Source organism: Malania oleifera, chromosome 13 (assembly GCF_029873635.1).
Source record: "Malania oleifera isolate guangnan ecotype guangnan chromosome 13, ASM2987363v1, whole genome shotgun sequence".
Taxonomy (NCBI): Eukaryota; Viridiplantae; Streptophyta; class Magnoliopsida; order Santalales; family Ximeniaceae; genus Malania; species Malania oleifera.
In genome coordinates, this window is record NC_080429.1 from 39,670,754 (window position 1) to 39,697,130 (window position 26,377).

Below are 26,377 nucleotides of genomic sequence, written 5' to 3' on the forward strand. Positions count from 1 at the left end.
CATTTTAAATGCTTCATATTCACTAGTGAGCATGTCCATCCTGCTATCCTTTACTTCCTTAGTGCCTTCATATGGAACTTCTAATTTTTCCCAAATTTCTTTAGCTGAGTTACATGTCATTATCCTATTAAATTCATTGACATCTAGTGCACAGAAAAGTATATTCATGGCAGTGACATTACTTTGAACTGACTTCCAATCCTCTTCAGTATATTCATCTTTAGTTTTAGGTACATTAATCTTATCAATTACTTTCATGGGAATGTGATTTCCCTTAGCCACAATTTTCCAAACCTTCCAATCTACGTTCAGTAAATATATGCTCATCCTATGTTTCCAATAGGTGTAATTTACACCACAGAAAATGGGTGGTCTAGTGGATGAGTGTCCCTCACCAAATGGAGTTACACCAATGTGTGTCATGTGATCGTTTTACAAATTAACTATCAAGTATAAGTAAACCTGCTCTGATACCAAACGTTGATTAAGGTGTAATCCCAAGAGGGGGGGGGGTGAATTGGGTATTTAAAAAATTCTAAGGCACTTAGTTACCTCTTACACCCTTCTTATAAATTTACCAATAAATTCTTGTTACTCAATTACTTAAGTGCAAGACTATCCTATCTATGCATGCAATATACACAAATTAAATGCAATGCTGAAAATAAAGAGTGAAGGGAAGAGAGAAGACAAACACAGTTTTACGAGGTTCAGCCGACTTGGCCTACGTCCTCGCTTCGAGCAACCACTCAAGGATTCACTAATACCCTGCTCCTTAAAGTGGGACGGAGCTTCCCGTACAATCCGCTGCTTACAAGAGGCACAGCTTCCTCCTACTCCACTGCTTACAAGAGATACAGCTCTATCCTCACACACCGGCTCACACCCCGAATCGTGCATACAATAAAATTTGGAAAATACACTCAAAACAATGCTTCTAATAAAAGCTTGTGAGTACAATTCAAATTCCTAGCACATTAACATATGATATAACTTGAAGCTCATGAAAGTATGAAAAACGATACAATCGTTTGATGTATGATATGTGTCAACACACAAATTCGTATTTAATCAAAACTCCCAAGTAAAAATATATTTGAAATGCCTTGGAGTTAAATTGGGTTCTTGGTTCACTTTGTAAAGATGCAAAAGTATGTTTGAAGTGAACTTGTTAACAAAATCTTTGTCTTGAATACAAACTCAATCAAAATCACAAAGCTTTATCTCATGTATTCTTCAATCACAAACTGAGAATATTAATTGTCAGAAAATATCTCTCAATTAAATGTATATTTGTAAGTACCAATGATATTTAATTAAGTAGTAATATAACTAAAATATATATCCTTTATAAAATACACACTCGAATCAAAAAATCAATCAAGCAAGTTAAATAAGTTTTCTCAAGTAATGATCTTCTCAAAAATATATTTTATATGAATAGGCACACTCAAGATCAAAACTTTTCAATACTTAGTCAAGAACAAGCAATGAGATGAGATGAAAAGTCACAACACTAATAACTTGAATGGTCAAACCTCAATACTAGATTGAAGTCCAGTAGAGTAAACAAGTTCCCTTTGAAAATCTGATTTGATTTGCCCAAGCTTGAAGATATTAGATTGATGTATAGGCAATCGTATAACACTTTTCAATGATCTTGCAACAAGGTGTGTTCTTCTCTTTCTTGTGTGTCTAACTTGTGTTCTAGGGTTTAGAAATTCATAATATATAGTATATTACCTTTAGGATTGATCTCAGCCATTGGATCAATAAGATAGCTCGCGAGTCTTTTTAATAAAAAACTGATTTTTAGGCTTTACCGCGAGTTCAGCCAACCGAACTCGACTTCAGGCTCCTGAAGTGGCACCTTTAGGCACCTGAGATTCTAGGGTCAGGCGACCAAGGTACCTCTGCCAGGTTCTATCTTTCCCATTTAATTCTTCATGTTACTGAACTTAATCTTCAGGCTACCGAAGAAATTCTTCAGGCGCCTGAGGTTAACTTCATGCTACCGTAGTCCCCTCGTTTTTTTTTCTAATTAAAAAAAAATGCTTTGCTCTTTTTCTTGGGCCTTTTATAAAACATATATTTCATGATTTTCCAAACATTTCTAGGTCCATGAAGATTTCCTAATGATGTACATGAAATGCATGAATCCTAACAATCATTCTAAGTTATGAGCCTCAAATTAAATCATACGAAAATGTAAGTACATGAGATCTAAAAACCCATTCCCAAAATATTCTTGAACTTTGCCGCTTGCATGTCGATTCTCATGCTCTTTGAGTTCCATGGTGCTTTCTAAAATGTATAAGCTTTACTTTATGGTGTCCATGACTCGTTATCTTTCCGTGCATGCTCAGTGTAAGTCCCGTTCACAAACTCAATGCACAGATCAAATATCAAGTGATTTGTCATCATCAAAATAGGATTGGACTCGTAGAGTTAACACCCCCAACCAATTCACTCGCACAAAAATTCATAAAATTTAGAAAGCCAACCCATCGCGACATCAAGCTTTCATTAAAAAAAAAAAAAGGCTTTGAAAGAACCAAAATATAAGGTGAAAATTTCCTCATTAACTTTTGTAAACAGCTTTTAGACATTCCTAAACCCTACACGTTCCACACTAGAATTGTATTAATCATAAATCAAGTTTTTTTGGATGGGTAATAACCCATTGACACTTCTTCTCACTTTGCCCATTAATATCCTTCAACTTAACAAGTGAAACATGTAAATCATCATTCGAAAAATAGCCTTTTTCCAATGGGAGTTTCTCCAAAGTGTTTGTATCCACCTCCCTATTCGATTCACTATTATGTAGGACATACCTGGGCATGATTGTACACTATTGTTCCAAGATTTCTAAAACCATGTTACAAGATGTCATCAATTGATCACGCAGTACTATAACATCTTCCGCTATCAACATATCAGTGTTGGGAGCACCCAAGACTGGTTCAACAATCTCCTCCCTCTGCTCAATCTCATATTGTTTTGTGTTCATCTGCAAAATCTCCACTTCAGGCCTCAGTTCTTCAGGAACAAACTCCCCCTCTTCCATCTCACTTTGTGTAACTGTCTCAACCACTGGCAAAATTTGTGATGTCATTGCACCCTCTTGAACATGATCCACCTCTAAAGGTTCTTCAACAATGCATGGATCTATCAATTCTCTCTGAACTTCTTTCCCTTTATCCAAATGCTTCACATGCCAAACTTCTTGATTTTCTTGTCTAGAATTTTTCGTATCCTTACGTCTATCCCCAAGTTTCTGTTTCCATTCACCCACTCGACATACCACATTTGAATGCCCTTATCTATGAAATTTTTCACAATAAAATCCTTGATTTTCATACCTCACTTCCTACCAAATTTTTTGATTTTCAGAAACAACAATCAGGAAGGCATCCACCCGATCTACCAATAAATCCACCTCCACGCATATTCTCACACCCGTAGCCCTAGTTCGGTTAAGCGTAGCATTGTCAATTCCCAGATATCGACCAAATCTCGTGACTAGAATCTGTAAACAATCAGGCCTGTACATGTGCATCGGAAGACCAAGGAGAAATAACTATTGGGGGCCAAGGATGGGTTCTGCTTTAGATTGAAATCCTTTGTCCGTTGAAAAAGACAAAACGGAAACCTAGCCAAAATCCTTCCTTCACGAGACCAACCATGAAGAAAATCTCGTTCATTATTAATCTGAATCAGTACGTGAAAATCATCCATGAAACTAATAGAAGGGATCTCCGAAAGGCCCCAAGACTTTATGATATTCAAATGGATAACGTTAATGGATGGCCTAGAACGCAAAAATTTCAAAACTAACGCAAACCGGAAATCTTCTGCCACTTTGTTCATCTTAGCCTCAGAGAAAATGAATCCAATATCTCCATCTACATCAACAGGATATCTCATGGCTAGTTTGAAAAAGGAAGATGACGGGTTAACAACATGAGAGCGTGATACTACATGGGCATACGACAAAAATCCTGAACCACCTTTCGAAAGAGGGCCCACTGGTGGAGGATCCACAAGAGGGCCAGCGGGAATTGTTAACGTAGGCACCTAACTTCAGCGAAACCTAGACCGTGCGATGGTTGAAGAGAGACAAACCTGATTAAGGAATTCAATGTCCTAGAGATCCGGCAGGCAACGAGATGGGCGACTGGTTGTGGTTGCGGCCAGTGACTCTGTTGAATCGTGCACAATAAGAGGAGGCTAGGGATGCGGGATGCGAGCGAGAGTGAGGGTTGGGATGCGCGGGATCTTTCGGGATGAGCATTTGGCTATGGTTGCAACAGGCGGTGGGTGGTGAACAGCTCTCTGGTGAAGGAGGAGGCTAGGGTTTCCGGTTCAGCTTCACTGTTAATAGGGTACAGGGTCATCGCCACCGGGGATGGGAGCGAATAGAAATGACGGAGATTGGATGGTAGTTCGCCGTCACGAGTGGGCGACTCTATATTGGACTCGAAAACAATGGGTTATACTTGGGGGTCGTACAACGGAGATAACAAGGAACGGAGGATCGAGTTACTAGGATTTGGGTGACATCGTGACAGTAGGGCGGCGGTTCAAGGAAGGGGAAAGGGAAGGGTAGCGGCTCGAGTCCGTGAATGGCCAAGCGAACTCTCTTATGCTTTATCAGCCCCCTCTTGAGATCACTCCAATTCTAACACCATAATAACCTTTAACCAAGAAGCCCTTTTCTCTATCAGATTTCCAGCACATCTTATCCTCACCGGACCCCTTCACCGATGCACCATATATGGTATCCATACAAGCATTCAAGGCCTCTAAATCCCGAAGATGCATACTATAACAACCCAAAAATAATATACAAGTAAGTGTAAAAGGGATAAAAAAATTTAAAAAATAATTCTAACCAAAGTTATGTAAAGTTTCATTCAAATTATTTCTAATACACAAGTTAAAAATTTGAACTTAACTCATGTGTTTCGTATACTAGTTGTGAAGAGCTTGAATCTATTCCAAAGCATTAAATATTTTTCACAATTAAAAATTTCAATAATTTATTATTAATCTTTGAACTTCAATCATCTCTGCCATCAATTCCATCACTATCAATCAAATGATGAATAATACCATTGGAGGGTAAGATTGTATTAAGCAAGAATTGAACCCAATATCTCCTTGTAACCATATTTAAATAATAATAATAATTATTAATTAAATAATATATATATATATATATATATATATATATATATATGTTAAGAATTTGGATGCATCCAGATTCAATTGGAAGCCAAAATTCAAGCCCCCCGGCTATGCATAACCCCTCTCTCTCTCTCTCTCTCTCTCTCTCTCTCTCTCTCTCTCTCTCTCTCTCTCTCTCTCAATAACTCCTCTCTCTCTCTCTCTCATCAACCTTTCTTCCTCTCTCTAAATTTCTCAGCTATTTCCTAGCCAAATCAAAAAACAAACATCACATCCGGGTCTTAGCTCCGCTCCTGAACATTTTAACTGGAGTGAATTTGTCGTTTGGCCATCGTAGGCACCACTCTAAGGCTAAGGTAAGGGGAATAGATTATGTTAGTTATTTTCATAAATTTAACCAATTAAATTAAAGCATGTGTTTACTGAAATATTATATGATTTTCTGAATATTTAGGCATATGGAAATGGTGGTTTGGGATTATTATATGTGTATTTAAAACTGCAGGGATTTGATTAAATTAGATTCTTGGAAATATTTTGGAATTAAATTAAATTGGTGAAATTGATCATACCCTTATTTTTAGCAAAAAATATATTTTTCTCGGGTAGTTATTATATTATGGTATAAGCATTCAAAATGTGTGGCATGAGAATAATTTGTTATAATTGCAGAATTAAATAGATTGGAATCTCTTTTATGATATTATACAGTGGACTAGGGATTTAATACCAGAATGCGATTTTAAACTGAATATGGATTTGATACTGAGTTATGAATATATATATATATATATATATATATATATATATATGTATGTATGTATGTATGTATGTATGTATATACAAAGTTGTGTTTTGATACTGAGTTATCATTGTATATAGAAATGTGGTTATGTAATGAGCATGGAGTTTATGTTATGGAATTTATGCGGAGTTGTGAAAATATACAGTACTAGGTAGTTGTGATATTGTGAACAATGTAGAGATTGTGAAGATTATAGTGATATACCAGAATGTGATTTCATGTTGAGTTATGTTTTTTGGAAGTGTTGAAATGTATGTAGCAATATAATGTTAGCAGTGAAATGAGGAGGTTGATATATTGTCTATCTTATAATAAGCAATATAATGTTGGTAGTGAAATGAGGAGGTCGTTATTCCGATCAGCATGTAATATGCAATATAATATTGGCAGTGGAATGAGGAGGTCGTTATATTGTATATTATGTGAACTATAACGTTGGTAGTGAAATGATGAGGTCATTATACTTATTAGAAGCTAATACACAATATAACGTTGGTAGGAAACGAGGAGGTCGTTATATTGTATAATACATGAAGTTTTATAGTTTGTTATATGAATTTATGCAAATGGGATTGTTTGTTGAGCCAGAGTCATGTTTTGCAAGTAAATGTGAACTTTTCAATTATAGGTGTGAGTTATAGTTATAAATGCATGTATGTAGATTTATGAGAACAGAGTATTTATTTAGCTAAAATACGTTTTGAAAAGAAAGTATGTATTTTCAAATAGATAGTGTGAGTACAGTATTGAATGATTTCTCAGTTAAAGTTTATTAATAAATGGTTATAATATGCTTACATGGAAACTCATTTGCCACACGCTGATAATAATCTATTCCATCTTACTGAGAGATGTCTCACCCCATCATTACTTAATATTTTTCAGATGTCATGTGGAAGATAGCAGTAATCAAAGTAGCATAGCAGAAGCATAGGTAAGACTTGGTTTAGGTTTTTGTAGTCATTGTAAGTGTAAACGAAATACTAGTTTATCAAGTTTTTGTTTATAGTTTTTGTTTATGTTGGGATGTAATATATAACATGGAAACACATATGTGGTTATGATAGTTTTAGTACTCTGGTAATGTATTGGAGGTTTAAATGGTTTTTCGCTATATGTATGATAGTCATGGTATAATAGATTTAGATAGAAATAAAAATAAAAATATAATAATACTCTGGATCCTAGTTTCGGGTTTGAGGTGTTTCACATACCCCTAAAGAAACTTACATCCCAAAACAAGACTCCATTATCAAACTTCATAAGCTCAGCCACGCTACCTTCTTTATCTCGGCAAAATCTATACAAATCAAGATGGCTCACTGCAAGAGATCTCTCATCACGCCAATGGTGTTGCCAAAATTTCACCTTAGACCCATTTCCAATGTCATATAGAACGTGACAAAAAAAAGAAGGCCATCCCCGACTAATATTTTTCCACAAGCCAACACCATGTGGACCATTAATAGGCCTAGTACACCAACCACCCCATTCACAGCCGTATTTCACCTCTATCACTTGCCTCCAAAGAGCAGTCTTCTCCATCCCAAATCTCCATAACCACTTCCCAAAGCAAAGCTTCATTAAACTGTCTTACCTTCCTTATCCCCAAACCACTCAAAGAAATGGGAGAGCAAACATAAATAGAGAGAATGAAGGGGTTACTATAAAAATAACCCTTTAAGACATTATACACTCAATCTTGTAATATATTTAGTATATGATTATTTTAAGCTATATGTTTTACTGTGTACTGTTTATTGTGCATTCATTTGAGATAGTGCCATAGCTGTCTTTTATGAATTTATGCTTTATATGTTGCATTAATATGTGATCAAATTACTAATTATTGTGCAGAGGGTTGTTGGGCTTGTTTTTGGAAGTGAAAACTCTACTTTAGGCGAAGGTAGGTAAGCTGCTCTTCTATGTTCATGATTATTTGTAAGGGTTAATTTTTTTTTTCTATTGTATATTATCAATATGATTATGCATGGTGCTTGACTAAGGACTGGTTAAAGTTTCTATACATTTTGATGTACAAGTTGTGTTGGTTATGATTTTGGGCACTTTGCTTAATCTGTATAAATATAAATATCTACACTACATATGTAAACACGATAACTAGTGTTTGTGTTGAGACTCGAACCCAGAAATTAAATAAGAAAGAAAGAAAGGATAATTTCAACATGGAACAATAGGATTCGTTGACGAGAATCAATTCTGTTGTTCCATGTTGAAATTTTCCTTTCTTTATTTCTTATTTAATTTCTGAGTTCGGGTCTCTATAATCTCCCCTTCTTATAAAATTTCATCCTCAAAATTTGCTAATGGTTTCTAACACATCATCTGAACTATCACTGCTCTTACTCTACGAAGAGCCAGCAGCCACCCACATAGCAGCCCCATCCCAAATTTATTACCTACCCTCACTTACGGCGAAAGAATACCGTGGTTGCACATAATGTCTCGAGAGATTGGAATATCCATACAAGACTCTCCTGAAGATCAATTATATTCTAAACCATAAACAAACTTACTCTACTATAATACATACATACATACTGCTTACTTACCGTTTGCTTACCTACCTAACTCTGAGCGTCTTTGAATAACTAAGGATACTTTTGATGTATCTCTGACTCTAGCTCCCATGAAGCCTCCTCTACTGTGTGATTATGCTACAATACCTTCATTAACACAATTCTCTTCGTACGTAGTTCCTGCTCTTTATAGTCTATGATCTGAACTAGTATCTCCTCATATGCTAAGGTGTCCCTGAGCTCCAATGACTCGTAACTAATCACATGCGAAGAATCTGGAACATACCTCCTAAGCATGGACATGTGGAACACGTCATGAATTCTAGACAATGTGGGTGGTAATGCTATCCTATACGCCACCGAACCAACCTTCTCCAAAATCTCGAATGGTCTGATGTACCTAGGGCTCAACTTGCCCTTCTTACAAAACTCCTTTCATCGGAGCAATCCTCAGAAATGTTACATCACCTAACTCGAATTCTAGCTCCCATTGGTGTGTATCTGTGTATCTCTTCTGCCGACTCTGAACTGCTTTAATTCGTTCCCTAATGAGCTTTACCTTCTCTGAAGAACCAATTCTGGTCCCAAAATTTGCTGCTTACCAACCTCATCCCAAAACAATGGAGATCAACATCTTCGGCCATACAATGCCACATACGGTGCTACTCCGATACTGGACTGGTAATTGTTGTTGTAGGCGAACTCAAACAATGGCAGAAATCTAATCCAACTGCCACTGAACGCCCTTAACATATCCTCTAAAATCTGGATAGTCCTCTCAGACTGACCATTTTTTTGCAAGTAAAATGTTGTACTAAATGTAAGCTGAGATCCCAATGCTTCCTAAAGACTCTTCCAAAACCAGGAAGTAAACTGTGGATCCCTATCTGAGACAATCAACACCGGCACCCCATGCAACCTGACTATCTCCTGAACATAAAACTCTGCCAGCTTATCCATGGAATAGTTGCCTTTCACCGAGATGAAATGGGTTGTCTTTGTCAATCTATCAACCACAACCCAAATCGCATTCTGCCTGTGAAGTGCTGATGGCAACCTCGTGACAAAGTCCATGGAGATATGCTCCCACTTCCATTTGAATCCTAAGGAAGTCATGTAAACCATGAACATCGCATTTGATTTTTTCATAGAACTATACATAGATATAGATTGTTTGTGGGATGCATGAACATATTACATTATTTAATGCTTATTATATGAAACTCTGGTGCACTAATAAAATTCATTACTAGTTGGATTATTGTGAATTGTTTATTGTAAATACCTAGGTTTGGAGCATATCGCTATGAAATATGTCCTATTTACAGACGAAATGCTGCCAAATTTTTTCTAAACTCATAAAACTTTGCTATTTAAAATTGTATCATTTTTTAAACTATTTCTGAATGTCCGATTATTTTGCTATCAAATCATTGATACTTATAGTATGTATACATATATGTTCAAAAATCGTATACTAATTATTTTTTTATAATTCTTAATTTGTACGGTTTGCGGTTGTCACAACATCAGCACGATGCCATGCACTACAGTCGGATGCAACTTTTGATTTTTTTTTTTGTATTTTTTTTTTGGTTATTTGAATAGATGGAATTTCTTTATTTTAATTTTAATTTGTATAATGTATTTGCATTTGAATTTTGAATTTTTTTGTTATCTGAACAAATGAAATTTCTGTATTTTATTTGAATTTATATAATGTATTTGTATTTATATTTGAATTTGAATTAAAATTTTGAATAATTTATGAATTTTTTAGCAATTATGATTTAATATTATGTATGCGAAAATGTAATTACGGATTTTTATAGGAATTAATGATTAAAAAAATTATTATTTTTAAATTATTAGTGACGGTTTTGTCCATTTTTTAAGTATTAATGAAGGTTTCAAAATTGTCACTAATAGTAAAGTATTAGTGACGAATTTCAAAAGCATCACTAAAGCCCAAGTATTAGTGATGGTTTCGAAATTCGTCACTAATACTCTGCTATTAGTGACAATTTTGAGTCGAGCCAATATAGAATTTATAGTGATGATATTAGGGTTTTAGTGGCGGTTATTCGTCACTAATAATTATTAGTGATGCTTTTAAACTTCGTCACTAATAATTATTAGTAACCGCAGGTATAACAACTAATTCAAAACCGTCACTAATACTTATAAAATTATTACTAATACTATTAGTGACGGTTTTGTGATTATTAGTGATGGTTTTGATCCTTCACTAATAACCTTATTTTTTGTAATAAAAGAAGGAGTCTTTGGTACAGTGAAGATGGGCAACACCAATTTTTCAAAGATTGTGGGAATCGACGATGTACAAATCAAGACAAATGTTGGCTGCCCTATGGTGCTAAAAGACATCCGACATGTGCCTAATCTATGTCTCAATCTTATTTTCGGGACAACCTTCGATCAATAGGGCTATGACAACCACTTCAGTAATGGTACTTGGAAGCTAACAAAATGATCTATGGCTTTTCGCCCAAGGACACATCTGCGACACATTGTATAAAACCCATATGAAGGTTATTTCTGACAGCCTTAATGTAGTTGAAGACGAGACATCGCCAAATCTGTGGCACATGAGACTCGGACACATGGGAGAGAAAGGGCTAAACACACTTGCAAAGAAGGCACTAATTACCATATCCAAAGGTATTCCATTAAACCATTGCAATCATTGTTTATTTGGAAAACAAAATAGAGTCTCATTTAATTCTTCTACCAAAAGAAGATTAGAGTTTTTGAGTTTGGTACACTCTGATATATGTTGTCCCATAGAAGCAGAATCCTTAAGTGATAACAAATATTTTTTAACATTTATTGATGATGTTTCACGAAAAGTGTGGGCGTATTTTTTGAGAAACTAAGGACCAGGCACTCGAGAATTTCAAGGTATTCCACGTCATAGTGGAGCGGGAAACAGGAAGAAGCTAAAGTGCCTCCGATCAGACAACGGAGGCGAGTACACTTCTAGAGAGTTTGATGCATACTGCGCTAAACCCAGTATCCGACATAAGAACACAGTCCCACGTACCTCACAACACAATGGCATAGCCGAGAGGATGAATCAGACTATCATGGAAAGACTCAGAAGTTTGTGCTCGGTATGGCTAAGCTACCTAAGCCATTCTGGGGTGAAGCAGTTTGTGCCACTTGCTACCTTATCAAAAGATCACCATAAGTTCCATTAGAGTTTGAAGTTCCAAAAAGGGTGTGGTCTGGCAGAAATCCTTCCTAGTGTTTGGGTGCAAGGCATTTGCACATGTATCCAAGGAACAAAGATAGAAACTTGATATGAAGTTAACTCCATGTATCTTCATCGAGTATAGAGATGAAGAATTTGGATACAAGTTATGGGATCCAATAGCATAGAAACTCATTAGAAGCAGGGATGTTGCGTTCCAAGAAAACCAAATATATGAGGACTTTGAAAAAACCCACAAAGTCCAACAATTCTAGTTCAAGTGCTTCATATTTCGCTCCAGACTCTGCAAACAATGAAGAAATGCATGTTGGAATCCCATAAGCAGAAGAGGAAGAAGGGGTCGAAGGTGTTAAGCTGGGGGAGCAACAATCCTCTCCACCAGAAGCTATAGGCACTGAAGTAGCTCCTCCAGTTGAAGAGCCTAAATTTAGAAGATATGAAAGAGGCCAACTGTTGATTCCATCAAGAAGATATCCAGAGTCCAACTATATTTTGCTTACTAATAAGGGAGAGCAAGAAAGTTTCCAGGAAGCACAGATTCACACTAATAAAGCTAAACGGATGCAAGCCATGCAGGAAGAAATGAGTTCCTTGCAGATGAACTAGTCATACAAGTTGGTGAGACTCCCAAAAGGAAAGAAAAAACTGAGAAATAAATGGGTGTTCTAGCTGAAGAAAGATGGCAGCGAAAAAGTAGTTAAACACAAAGCTCGATTAGTTTTCAAAGGTTTCCAACTGAAAAAAGGTATCAACTTTGACAAGATTTTCTCACCAGTGGTGAAAATGACATCAATTCGAGTCATATTTGGATTGACAACATGTTTAAATTTGGAGCTTGAACAGATGGATGTAAAGATAGCTTTTCTCCATTAAGATATGCATGAAGAAATTTACATGGAACAACTAGAAGGATTTGAAGTTGCATGGAAATAACATCTGGTATGCAAATTGAAGAAGAGCTCTACTACCTCAAACAAGCGCTGAGACGATGGTACACAAAGTTTGACTCATTTATGGTGGGTAAGAAGACTTTAGTAGATCAATGTGTCTACATCACAAAATTCTCAGATGGTAACTTTATCGTACTATTGCTTTATGTTGATGATATGTTGATTATTGTATAGGATGAAGATCTGATTAGCAAGCTAAGGCAAGAACTCTCCAAGGCCTTTGACATGAAGGACTTAGGCCCAGCTTAGCAGATTTTGGGAATGAAGATTTTTCGTGACAGAAAAGCTAAGAAATTGTGGATGTCACAGAAAAAATATGTTGAAAAGGTGCTTGAAAAGTTCAACATGGGAAATTCCAAACCAGTCATTACTCCACTAACTAATCACTTCAAGTTGAACAAGCGATCATCTCCCACTTCGAGAAAAGAGATGGATGAAATGGAAACAGTTCCATACTCCTTAGCAGTTAGTAGTCTTATGTATGCAATGATATGTACAAGGTCATACATTGCTCATGCCATAGGTGTTGTGAGTAGATATCTTTCCAACCCAGGTAAAGACCATTGAGAAGCAATCAAGTGGATCCTCGGGTACGTAAAGGGTACATTGAAGTTATACTTGTGTTTTAGGGGAGTTGAACCAGTTTTGGAAGGCTATATAGATTCTGATATGGCGGGTGATCTTGATAGTAGAAAGTCTACTTTGGGATTTCTTTTCATTTTTTTAAGGGGAGCAATCTCATGGGAATCCAAGTTGTAGAAGTGTGTTGATTTATCAAAAACAAAAGCAGAGTACACTGCCACAACAGAAGCTGGGAAGGAAATGTTGTGATTAAAGAGGTTTCTCCAAGAATTGGGTATCATGCAAAAAGAATGCAAAGCATACTGTGACAGTCAGAGTGCTCTGGATTTGAGCAAGAATTCAATGTACGATGCCACACAAAGCATATCAACATTCTCTGTCATTGGATATGCGAAGTGATAGAAAAACAACTATTAAAAATTGCGAAGATCCACACAAATGAGAACCTAGCATGCATGATGACAAAAGTGGCTACTCGTGAGAAGCTCGAGCTATGCAAAGACATGGCTCGAATGGAGACCAATCGAAGAATGGTAGTAGCATTCTCCTTCTATGGGTATGGAGGGGGAGAATTGATGGGTCCATACCCAATCCTACTTGCACATTTAATGTGAAGCAGGTAAGACTTAAAAAAACAAAAAAACAAAAAGTAGTTGAGAGCAGTGGGCTTCTCCATATCGCGTCTTCAACTTTGTTGGTGCCAACTGTCCAAATCATCAAAGATCGGCCACCTGCCCATCTTGATGTTGATCTTGGCATTTATTTTGGGCTGACCATTTGTCCTCTCTTTGTGTGTGCGCGTTTGTGCGAGAGGCGGTGTGACCAAAAAAAGTGTTTTGTAAACAAGAGTGTGTATTATGAGTGAGTAGGCAGAAAGAAGATTGAGAGTTGAGTGAGTTTGAGTATCTCCTCCTGTATTTTTCCACAAATAGTGAATCTCTCTCCTGTGGACAGAGGCAAAAATTTGCTGAACCACGTAACTCCAATGTCCCTTCATTTTTTTTTTTTTTTTTTTTGTGTTTATTTATTTCAATTTTTGGACTAATAAACCCAACAAAATAAGCCCTCAAAGTGGGTTTAATTTTGTATTCTTTCCTTTTTAAATCAAAGATTTATTAGGTTGCTCTTTCTCTAAAAACAAACACATTGTGAAGGGCTAATCTTACTTTTCACACCATCAATAGAAAGCAAAAGGAAAAAAATGAAATATAAGTTATTGTAAAAAAAAACAATTTGAAGGCACATAAAAATTGCAGAAAAATCTAAATTTTATTTGGAATTGAGTACAAACTTGAAAAGATTATGCAATAATTTTATCATATTTTAAAAATTACATGCAATTTCTTTAAAAATTCTCTCACAGAAAAAAAAAAAAACTCGTAACCACCTTTTAGACATTAGTGGTTGCAACACGATGAGGATTCCAACAACCTTCACATTACTTTTAGTATATGAACTGCTTATAAAATAAAAAAATCATTATATAACAAAATTTAATAACTTATAAAACAAGATACATTGTTATCATAAAAAAAATGTTAATACAACAAAATTTAACAATCCACAATATAGAAAAGAGAATAAATAATTATATAAATTTTGGGAATGCATGTGTGTGTGCACGCACACGCTAGATTTAATCAAAGAAAATTTTGATCAATTCCACAAGAAGCAGCATTCAAATGGCATGCAATTTTTTTTCCCTTTTAATGGGATGAGAAAAAGTAACTCATCATTCAAAAGCTTATTTATCCTTCACAAAACCCTTTTTAGGGAATAATACTGTACACACCATGAATTGTTGTTCAGTGGTTCCTGTTGTCCATGTTAATTCTAGAACATGGCCAAAAATAAGCAAGAACCTTAGTAATTTTTTTTCCCTACATGCATATATTTTTCGGGTCTGCTGTGTCACATTGACAGTTTAAACAAAAAAAGTAATCGTGAAATGGAGGATATATCTGTGACTGTAAAAATTGGACCCGATGCATAACGTCTACATCAGATATGAAGATCGTCAAATAAGAGTTCATGTGCTGCCAGCAGCTTCAATTTCTGTAAGTTAAATGGAAGTAACATCAAATGGGCAACGCATCTTGAAATCAAGGACATGAATTGTGGGAGAAACCTGTCAGTTACCGTGATGAAATGTGGAGGATCATCAAGACTGGATGAGCCTAAGACAATTTCCCTCTTCAGTTTTTCTGTGAGCTGATGACAAACTCTCAGCTGAGAATAACATGTTACATGAGGCAAGAGGTCAGAAAGGGAGCAGACGAATTGCAGGAGAAACCGTCATAAATGTCAAAGGAGTTGTGGGTTAATAGTTTCCAAACCTCTGAACGAGTGGCCCCACCTGCAATAAACACAAAAACACGCTGGCCCATCCTGTAATTGCCTGATGTATGTCTTTGTAATGAATCACTACTGGAGACAAGACATGAAACAGGCTGGGGATTTTATATAACGAGGAAAATAGTGGAATATAAAGGAGAATAAATACGCTACTCTTAAGCCTATGGGAGCATAATCGATAGCAGTATAAAAATGGAAATGGACGGACATAAACAGCTTTAATATCCAGTTGCAAGCTCCCATAAGCAATGCCTACAACAATAAGGATTTGATAATGATGACCATAAAATCTAGCTTGTAGGAGAGAGAATCAAAAGATGAGCAAAAGCTAAGAGTATGAAATGAAGTTTTTAAGTTAAAAAAATATTACTGTGGGAAACAACAGTTAAGTTTCCAAGTACAACCCTTCTGCATAAGAGAGGAAAGAAGAGTACCTTGAATACCCATTGTCATCGTTCTGGGATCATGCCTGAGCCCAAGTTGGTGTTCGTCTTGATCTTGTAGAATGAGCAGGAACCAGATGTACAGGTAAAGACAGGGATGACCCATGAAGAGTTGCACTTGGATCATTCATGCATGGATATTCATTATTTGATAGTTCACCTTTGCAAAGCTTTTCAATAATTTCCTGAAGAATGTCGAGGACATACATATAGTTATTGCACATTAGTAAAGCATATAGCTTAAAAGAATCTCATGAACTCACAATATCTCTAATTCTATCAAAACTGACAGTAGCAAGACATATGATATGGTCATCATTTACCAAGTTTCTTGGCAACAATCGACATTTGAGATCTATGAAAATTTATTATGATCCATCACAATACTAAGAAGAAAACACAAAACATACACACAAACACATTGAAGAATTGGGTAAAATGGAAGATGTAATGAAAATGATAGGTCTCCCCCTCTATTTATAATATATGTAAAATACATTCCATTGACCACAATATCCTTATTAGTTCACGCTTACCAACATAACATTTGCACATACTAATAATTCTAAATGACCAAAATAACCATTAACACGCCCTTAAGTTGGAACAAAGATATCATATGCCCCTTAGCTTGTTTCAAATGAATTTAACACGAGCATCCCCCAAAGCTTTAGTGAATAAATCAGCAAGCTACAAATCAGACTTCACATGAGCAGTTGTAATGAGCTCATGCACAAGTTTCTCTTGAACTTCAATTTGTTTTTGCTCATGGAACATTGGGTTGGAGGCAATATGAATAGTATGTTGGACATCACTCATCAAGTTCATAGACCGAGAACGTGGAAATCTAGTTCTTCCAACATGTTCTTCACTCAAACAAGTTCACATATAGTCTAAGCCTGTGGCCCTATACTTTGACTCAACACTTGACCTAGCTACCATAGTTTGTTTCTTACTCTTTCATTAAACCAAATTACCACCAACAAAAATACAGTACCCAGTCAAGGATATTCATTGAAAAGGTGACCTAGCCTAATCTGCATTTGTATATCCATGAATATAAGTCCGACCTCAATTTTGATAGAAGAGACTTTTCTAGGTGCACCTTTGAGATATCTCAATATGCAAATTGCTACATCCCAATGACTTGTTCTTAGAGAAACAAGAAAATGACTTACAACACTTGTTGCGAAAGATATATTTAGTTAAGTGACTAGGAGATAGTTTGACTTGCCAACGAATCTCTAGTACCGTCTTGGGTCAGGGCAAAGAATAACCCATAGTTGGCATGATCCAAGTGATGAAGAGGACTCAAACTAAATGAAGATGTAGAAGGATTGGGTGGAGATAATAGGTTAGGATTTGGAATTCTAGGTGGAGGAAGGGGCTTATTAAGGTCAATAAAACTCAAGGACTCATAATGGTATGGCGTAAACTCAGAAAAAGTAACATTAGTAGAGATAACTAATCAATGTAATTTTGAGTACAAGAATAGGCCAAAAAAAAAAGATTTGATAGCACGAGGATTCAATTTATCCATTCATGGAGTTAACTAAAGGACAAAGGACACATCTCTTCACATGGTTTGTGATTGTTCCTATTATTGATCGTTCTTCTTGTTTTTGGTGTGGTTGTTGATTTGTGAGTGTTGTGGCAGCACTAGATCCATTGGTGAGTGGTTCACTTCATCTATCGTTGTGTCAGTGCTTCACATAGTTTGTAATTGTCCTGATTAGTTTTGATTGTTTTTCTTCTTTTTCGGTGTGATTGCTGATTTGTGAGTGTTGGGATGGAATCTATGAAATTCAAAAAAATTGTTTCCTACATCGCTGCCGCAGATAACGACTTAAAAGTTGGATGGAAAGAACTATGCTCAATGGTCTAAAGCTGTTCGGATTTATTTAGTAGGATTAGGGAAATATGACCACTTGCTCCAATATGATTCTTCTGATGAGAAGAGAAAAGATGTTTGGGTTCAAGAAGATGCCTTGATTGTTTCCCTTAAATGGAATTTGATGGAGACACAGATTACACGGATGTGTATGCATCTAGATACGTGCAAGGAGGTTTGGGATTATGTCAAACTTCTATACTCCAGTAACATTACATGTATGTATGATTTATCCCAGGAGTACTTTCAAAGTTTCAGTTACAACAAGGAGATAGAAGCATTGTAGATTATTTTGGAGAGATGAAGTGCATTCATGAGGAGCTTAACATCGTGCAACCTATAACTGAAGGCGTTCATGAGATGCAGAAGTAGAGGGAGCAGACGACAGTTCTTCGTGTTCTAGAGGGCTTGAGACTTGAGTTTGAGGCAGTTCGGTCCCAAATATTCAGTAGTGTCGAGCTTCCATCATTTGATGATGTTTATTATCGTGTCCTTCGTGCTTCCTTCAACACGCATTCTCCCACTCTTGCATTTGGTTATGAGAGGACAACCTTTTCTACACAGAGTGATTTTAGTTCTCTACCAAACAACCGCAAAAGTTATTGCAGTGGTTCAAGTCGTCGTAGTGGTAGAGATGGATGAGGTATAGGTACTCCTCGCAAGTGCACTCATTGTGGATAGAATAATCATAGCATTGAGTAGTGTTGGGATCTTCACTGCAGACCTTCATGTGTTGCCAATGCAGCCACCACTGATTTCACACCTTTGGGGGCAACCAAGGTAGCCACCGCCAACTCCTCATCTTTGGGGTCGAGTGGGGGACAACGTACTATCGCTATGTCAGAGGAAGGGTATTCCAAGTTCCATCAATATTAAGCGTCACAACGAACTTCTCTTCCCATTGCATATCTTGCCCAAACAAGTAATCAAACAATATTCCTGTCAACTAGTACTTCTCGTCTTAGTCCTTGGGTCTATGACTCCACAGCCACTGATCATATCACAGGTATACCTAACTTTTTCTCCACTCTTCAATATTCTGCGAATTTACCTTGTGTTACTGTTGCTGATGGATCCATTACTGCGGTCAAGGGAATTGGGACTGTAAACCCCACTTCTATTTCTATTCCTCCAGTTTTATATATTCCTAAATTTCCTTTCAATCTTATGTCCGTTAGAAAAATTACTAAATCCATGAATTGTTCAGTGTCATTCTTCCTTGATTCTGTGGTTATTATGGATTTGAAGACGAGGAAGACGATTGGTGGAGGGTGTGAAGCTGGTGGAGTCTATCACTTTGAGCTTCTATCTCTACCTGCACTACTGTTGCCACACCTTTCCAAATGCATTGTCGCTTGGGTCATCCTTCATTGGAAAAGTTAAAATGTCACCATCGTGTTTCTTTCGCTTCCCGGGTCAATAAATGGGCTCCAAGCCCTTTTATGATAGGTCATTTAGATGTATGGGGTCCTAGTAGGGTTGTGTCCAAGTTGCGTTTCCCGTACTTTGTAACCTTTGTGGATGATTATTCTAGAATGACTTGGTTATATGTAATAAAAGATTGTTCTGAGTTATTTCATGTATTTTGTGCCTTTTCTGAAATAAAGACTCAATTTGGTTCTCCAGTTTGAATACTTTGAAGTGATAATGCTAAGGAGTTTTTTCAGTGCACAATTCACTACTCATATGGCTCAATTTGGTATTGTTCATCAATCATTATGTTCCCACACTCCTCAACAAAATGGGGTTGCAAAGCAAAAAAATAGACACCTTGAAATCACTCGCACTTTACTTTTTCAAATGCATCTACCTAAAGTGTTTTCGAGTGATGCTATACTTCTTGTTATCTGATCAACAAAATGCCATCTTCTATTCTTAGTGGTAAAATTCCATACTCCATTCTCTTTCCTAATTCACCTTTATTTTATATTCCTCGTATATTTGGGTGTGTGTCCTTCAATCATCAACTAACTCTTGGGGTGGATAAGTTGGATCCTCATGCAATAAAATGTGTCTTTCTAGGCTACTCGTATACTTAAAAGGAACATTGTTTTTAATAGTCTTGTGCTACATTGTTTCTTTATTTTTGTCAATGTTGCCTTCTTTGAGTCTACACCTTACTACACCTAGTCACTGAGTGCTTCTGAGCTCAATGAGTCTCTTTATTTGCCGAATCTTCCAAATTCTACGTTGTTGTCTTTGCCCATTCAACCATTTGAGTCTCCATGTAGTTCTTCAAGGCCTCATCGCCTTGATCATCCTAATTTGCAGGTTTATTCACGACGGCGGCTCCAAGGAAAAGAGTCCCCTCTAGCTTCAACTACCATGCCTTTGGTTTCCTCGTCTGATGATCATACTTCCCATGATGTTGATCCTCCTATTGCTGTTTGGAAAGGTAAATGCACAAATACTCAACACCCTATTTCCAAATCATTTCTTACGACTCTTTATCACCCTTTTGTTATTGTTTTTTCACTGCTCTATCATCTACTACCCTTCCTAAATTTGTTTTGAAAGCCTTAGCCCATTCAGGGTGGACGAATGCTATGGTTGAAGAGATGAATGCTTTACATGACAATAGTACTTGGGACTTGGGACGTGGTACCTCTTCCTCCTAACAAGTCTGTGGTTGGTTGTCGTTGGGTTTACACCGTGAAAGCCAATCCTAATGGTTTTGTGGCCTGTCTAAATGTTCGTCTTGTTCTGTTCATCTCCTTGGTTGCTACTTGTCACTAGCCTTTGCATGAGTTAGATGTAAAAAATGCCTTTTTGCATGGTGACCTTGAGGAGGAGGTTTATATGGAGCAACCACCTGGGTTTGTTGCTCAAGTGGAGTCAGGCTTAGTGTGTCGGCTCAAGAAGGCTTTATATGGTTTAAAACAGTCTCCCAGAGCATGGTTTGATCATTTCAGTGGTACTTGAGTTTGGTCTTCGACGATGCACTATGGATCATTTCTTGTTTTATCGTTAAACTTCATTGAGTAGGATCCTTCTTATTGTTTATGTGGATGATCCTGTAATTACAGGTGGTGATGATAAAGTTATTCAAAGTCTCAAACTTTTTCTATACACTAAGTTTCAGACCAAAGATTTGGGACCGTTGAAATACTTCTTGGGTGTAGAAGTATCAAGATCTCATATCGGAATTGTTGCGATCCAAAGGAAGTATGTTCTTGATCTATTAGAAGAAAATGGCTTGTTGGGATCTAAACTGGTTGATACACCCATGGATCCTAATAGCAAGCTAATATTGGATATTTGTGATTTGCTACCTAATCCTGGACAATGCCGGAAACTTGTTGGAAAGTTGAATTATCTCACAATTACTTGGCCGAATATATCTTTTGCAACAAGTGTTCTAAGTCAATTTATAGATTCTCTGAGGACAAGTCATTGGGACAGCAATTTGCATCTTGAGATATCTCAAAGGTGCACCTAGGAGAGGTCTTTTATATCATGATTAGGGTCACACTTATATTCATGGATATATAGATGCAGATCAAGCTAGATCGCCTTCCAATAGGAGATCTACCACCGGGTACTGTATCTTGGTTGGTGGTAATTTGGTTTCTTGGAAAAGTAAGAAATAAACTGTGGTAACCAGGTCAAGTCATGAATCAGAATATAGAGCTATGGCCCACACTACCTGTGAACTTGTCTGGTTGAAGAACGTGTTGGAAGAATTGGCTTTTCTACATTCGTAGCCTATGAAGTTGATGTGTGATAATCAAGTTGCTTTTCATATTGCCTCCAATCCGATCCTTCATGAGCGGACGAAGCACATTGAATTTGATTGCCACTTTGTTTGGGAGAAACTTGTGCAGAAGCTCATTACAACCGCTTATGTGAAGTTGGACATGCAACTTGCTGATTTCTTTTCTAAAGCGTTGTGGGGTGCTCGTGTTAGATTCATTTGTAACAAGCTAGGAGCTTATGAAATTTATGCTCCAACTTGAGTGGGGGAGTGTTAGAGCTTATATATGTCTTTTAGTATTATTATTATTGAGTGTGTTAGTATGTTAATTAGTGAGAGTTAGTAAGGGTATTATTATCATTAAAATGTATTTAAATTTGTATTATAAATAGAGGGAGAGACCTATATTCAAGTTAGGTCATTCATTTTTAATAAAATCTTAACAACCACAAAGGACAGATGATGTAGGACGAGAAGCAGGACCTTGGGAAGATCCTTACTAAAGAATAATTAAGAAGAGTAGGGTTAAGAAATTGTTGGGTTAAGTTAGTAGTTTTATTATGTGTTTAGTTTAATTAGTAGAGTATTATGTGTATTTGGGGGCTTGTTTGTAATATTTTTGTTAAGTATGGGTTTGTTTGTTTATCATGTGGTTTTGGGGGTATGTGTGTAGTTTTATGTGTTAGGATTTCTTATAAATAGTGTGTGAAAGCCATGATGTAGTTAGTTGTTGATGAATTTTAACGTGATTTCCTCCCCTAGTATCTCCTCTCTCTTCTCTCCTCTCTCCTCCTTCATTCCTCTTCTAATTTATCCATGGCTGCAGAACCTTGATGCTACCAATGCATCATTTGGTATCAAAGCCCAACTTCAATCTCCATTCTTCCATTTCAATCCCCCCATCTTCCTTTTCTCTCCTCTTTTGCCCTGTTTCTTTCCCCTCTCTTCTTCTTCTCTTCTTCTAATTTTCTCTCCTAATTCTCTCAATTCTCTCTCTATTTCTGATTTCTTCTCTTCTTCTCCTCCTCTCTTCTTCTTTCTTTCCTCTATTCTGATCCCCTTTTGTGTCCCTAATTTTCTGCTGCCCAGCAGCCTTCTGCCGTCTTTCTTCATCTCTGTTTCTCTTCTCCTTTTCTTCTTCTTCATCTTATCTTCCATTCTCTCTGTTAATCACTCTCCCTCTGTTAGTTTCTCATCTTATTTTCAGTTTAAAAAGAAAAAAAAGAAAATCGAAAAGCAGTTCTACAGTTTCTGAACTTCTTCATAAATTCCATCCGTGTCCCCATTTGTTTGAACACCACTCTCCAGTGACCATCCTGCAACACCAAGCACACCATCAAATACAGAACAACCCTAAGCGCCTTCTCCTACAATTTCATCGCTTTCTGATCACCATAACAGCCTCATGCACCACCAAAAGAATTCGATCCGTTGGCCCACTTGAATCCATAACTTTTGGTGATTTTCTTAACACACCGCCACCACCACTAAATTCCTCATCCCTTGATATTCCATAGACCAAAGTTTCATCACCGGAGGTGCCTCGCTGGTTGTCCATGTGCACCACGCTCTAGCAACCTGCGACTGGGAAACTTTCACAATGTTCTGCTATTTCCAGTCTCACGAAAAATTGCTTCAGCCACAAGATTTTGGGTTTTATCCATGATATTTTTACCTGCAAGGAGATTTTTTTGTTTATGGACACAATATATTGCAGGAAAGTGCGATGATTTGGCACGAAACCCTAGAAATTGTCACTGCCAACATCAAAAAACAGGTTTAATTGCTGCCATTTAAGAGTTTCGTAAGTAAATTTGCAGGAAAGTGCGATAATTTGGCACGAAACCCTAGAAATTGTCACTGCCAACATCAAAAAACAGGTTTAATTGCAGCAATTTTAGAGTTTCGTAAGTAAATTTGTTTCATTCAGCATGACACTCAAGATCTAAGGTGAATTGAAAATATTTATTGAAAATTGGGAGTCAAGTTTACGGTTTTGCATGATTAGTTTGAGAATTGTGGGCATGTGTGCTCATAACTTTTGGTGATTTATAGTTGCAGTGCATATAATTATAAATCGAGCAATATGGTGACAAAGGAATGCCACCTATCACACCTTGAGCACAGTTTCAAACTTTTCCACACCTTTCTCAAGTGTGGAGTGAATGTATGCAAATTCATCATTGACGGAAGATGTCCTATGAACGTGGTTTCTAGAGATGGAGTTACTCGAACGCAACTTCATCTAGAACCTCATCCAGAGCCTTATGAGTTGTCTTGGAATGATAACAGTACCTTACATGTTTATGAAATATGTTTGGTTCCTATCCAAATGGGTGACTGTTATGGTAATGTTTGTGTGTTATCATATCTATGAAGATTGGCCATGTACTCCTTGGTTTCCCTTGGTTAGATGATTTGGGTGTGGCTCAAGGACATGAGAACACATATGTTTGCCATTATAATGGTAAGAAGATCATTTTGAAGTCCGCTCTTCCAATCCACCAAGAAAATAATCAGGCACAATTACTCAACTTGAAGACACTACAAGGAAGGAAATGAATGTGTATGAAGACATCCAAAGTCTTTTAGATATACCAATTGTTGAGTGCGTGTTCATTGATACTAACTCTGAAGCCAAGTATACCATATTGCCAATAGAATGTTGTTTCTCATCTCATTCAAGTGCTGGCTCACGAAGAGTCCAAGTTTGCTTCTCCTTTTTGATCCTCCTGCAAAATTTGAGGCTGAATTATTTCTAAGCGGGGGAGAGTTGATGTAAGACAAGAAGCAAAACCTTGGGAAGATCCTTGCTGGAGAATAATTAAGAAAAGTAAGGTTAAGGTATTGTTGGGTTAAGTTAGTTGTTTATTATGTGTTTAGTTTAATTAGTACATTATTATGTGTATTTGGGGTTTGTAATATTTGTGTAAAGTAGGGGTTTGTTTGTAATTCATGTAGTTTTAGGGGTATATGTGTAATTTTATGTGTTTAGGCTATCTTATAAATAGTGTGTGAAAGACATGTAGTAAGTTGTTGCTGAATTTAAATTGGAATTGAATGTGAGGTTTTCCCCCCAGTATCTCCTCTCTCCGCCCTTCCCCCTCCTTCCTCTTCTAATTTCTCCATAGCTGTAAAACCTTGATGCTGCCCTTGCATCAACAGAGGATGTCATTTTATTGATGAGAGAGCAAGCAGGATAATGAAATTACTCCAAAAAATTTTGGGGATATTCAGTTGATATAATAAGGTACAAGTGACTTCAAGAATATGTCTGTTTTTGTGCTTTGCAACTCCATTTTGTAGTGGAGTGAGCACATAAGATGATTGATGGATCATACCAGTTAGTCATATGGGCAGTCAATTGGGTACTGAAGTACTCCTTAGCATTATCACTCTGAAGTATCTTGACTAGCATAACAAACTAAAAACTTATTTGAGAACAGAAGGCACAAGAGATATTAAACAACACATAACGATTCATTAAATATAATCAAATCATCCTAGAGTAGTCATCAACAAATGTAACAAAGTATCGAAACCCTAACTTTGACATGACATAACAAGGACTCCAAACATTGGAATGGCCTAATTGAAAGGGCTAATCACCCATTTATTGACATGGGAAGGAAAGGGAACATGATGATGTCGTCTTAAGTGATTTGATGTGGTGTAGCAACGACTTTGTAGGCAATAGGAGGAGAGAGCGACTCAAAGTAGTAAAGTCCACTAGTCTTGCATCTTGTGCCAATCGTCTTCCTCATCTTCAGATCCTAAATAACAATAGGATTAGGTTATAGAACAATTTAGCAACTTCATAATACTAACAAACATGAGATTGATGGGGGATTTAGGAATGTACAAAACAGAAGAAAGGGAGATGTGAGGGTATCATTTGCTATTCCTATCCCCCTACAATAGCAGTGGACTAATTAGCAAGGGTAACTTTAGGTAGATTTTTAGAATATTGGAGGGGAGAAAAGAAGTTACCTTTCTGATCAAAAGATGCAATGCAATTAGATGCTTGCTTGGGATGCCTGATGCTGCAGGAATACTCCTCTAAAACAGTTATAGGATGCTGTTAATCTATGGTGAGGAAGCATACTTTTGGGATTAGGGGACTCCATCCCAACATACACACAACGTCAATATGACAGCAAATTGGAAATACAGTGAACAATATGCTTTTGGACCATGGGCTCCATCCCAACACACAACCTTTGACAACCAGAGCAAACCACAAGCAAACGATGAACGAATCACAAACACAGCAAATACCTCTGTTTCAGGCTCCAATGAACTCAATAGACATTGACAAACAGCTTTGGGCAGTACCAAACAGTCATTCCCCAGGTAATGTACATGAGGAACTAAAAAAGGTGAGATCTTTGAGCAAAAAGACTTCACCAGAAACTTTAATAATATGTTTATACAGGGATTCAAACACTGCAAGAGGAATTCAGGCCTTAAACATGTCTGGAATAACCTTCAAGAGCTGATGTGTGGAGTCAGCTCTGCCCGACTTTGACCTGCATGTGAGGGTGCATGGGAGGCGCTCTGGTGATGGAATTTCAGTAGTGGGGAGATTGGCAATGTCTGTGGGTGGCTATGGTGTTGGTTTTGCAAAATCTAAAGGGGTTTTTATGTTCCTGAACTGCCAGTGTCATGCAGGAAATCTCCGGCAACTTC

At 37.0% G+C, this 26,377-nt stretch overlaps 1 pseudogene; it reads right to left on the reverse strand.

Moving 5' to 3' along the window:
* Window positions 1-15,034: 15,034 nt before the first annotated feature.
* Window positions 15,035-26,377, reverse strand: part of LOC131145809 (SNARE-interacting protein KEULE-like) — an 81,495-nt pseudogene continuing 70,152 nt past the window's right edge.